Source organism: Balaenoptera acutorostrata, chromosome 10 (assembly GCF_949987535.1).
Source record: "Balaenoptera acutorostrata chromosome 10, mBalAcu1.1, whole genome shotgun sequence".
Classification (NCBI taxonomy): Eukaryota; Metazoa; Chordata; class Mammalia; order Artiodactyla; family Balaenopteridae; genus Balaenoptera; species Balaenoptera acutorostrata.
The window spans coordinates 102,524,657-102,525,438 of NC_080073.1; positions in this window are offsets into that span (position 1 = coordinate 102,524,657).

The following is a 782-nucleotide window of genomic DNA, read 5'->3' on the forward strand; positions in this document are numbered from 1 at the left end:
CAGTTGCTTAACAATCGCTGCCTGCAAAACCATTTTAGACAAAAGCAGTTTGCACTCAACCTGAGTTTGGTGAAGCAATCACAAAAACTTGAAAAATCAAATGCCTGGGTTTAAGTGCCAAACGTTGTTTCAGAACGAATATCACTAACATTTAGCTTTAAAGAAAAACGCCACCCTTAGGCATTACCCTATTACCTTTTTATTAAGTGTGGTGCTAAGACTGAATTGGTGAAATTAATTAAACAATGCGAGCTGGGAGATAATTTGGTTCTTATTGCTAAGAGGAAATACAATAAAGCAGAGCACATGGAAACAGGAAATTAAGAAAAGGAAACCCAGGGGCTTCCCTGGTGGCACAGTGGTTGAGAATCTGCCTGCCAATGCAGGGGACACGGGTTCGGGCCCCGGTCTGGGAAGATCCCACATGCCACGGAGCAACTGGGCCCGTGAGCCACAATTACTGAGCCTGCGCGTCTGGAGCCTGTGCTCCGCAACAAGAGAGGCCGCGACAGTGAGAGGCCCGCGCACCACGATGAAGAGTGGTCCCCACTCACCGCAACTAGAGAAAGCCCTCGCACAGAAACGAAGACCCAACACAGCCATAAATAAATAAATAAAAGAACGTGAATTTCTTTAAAAAAAAAAAGAAAAGGAAACCCAGTTAAATGAATGTCCTTTTGTGTTTCTCCTTCCACCGTCCTTCTCCTCTCATTTCTGAACTTTTTGATCCCTTCTCCTCACCCCTCCTCCACCAATTCTTAGCTCCAGCTCCCCCAAAAATG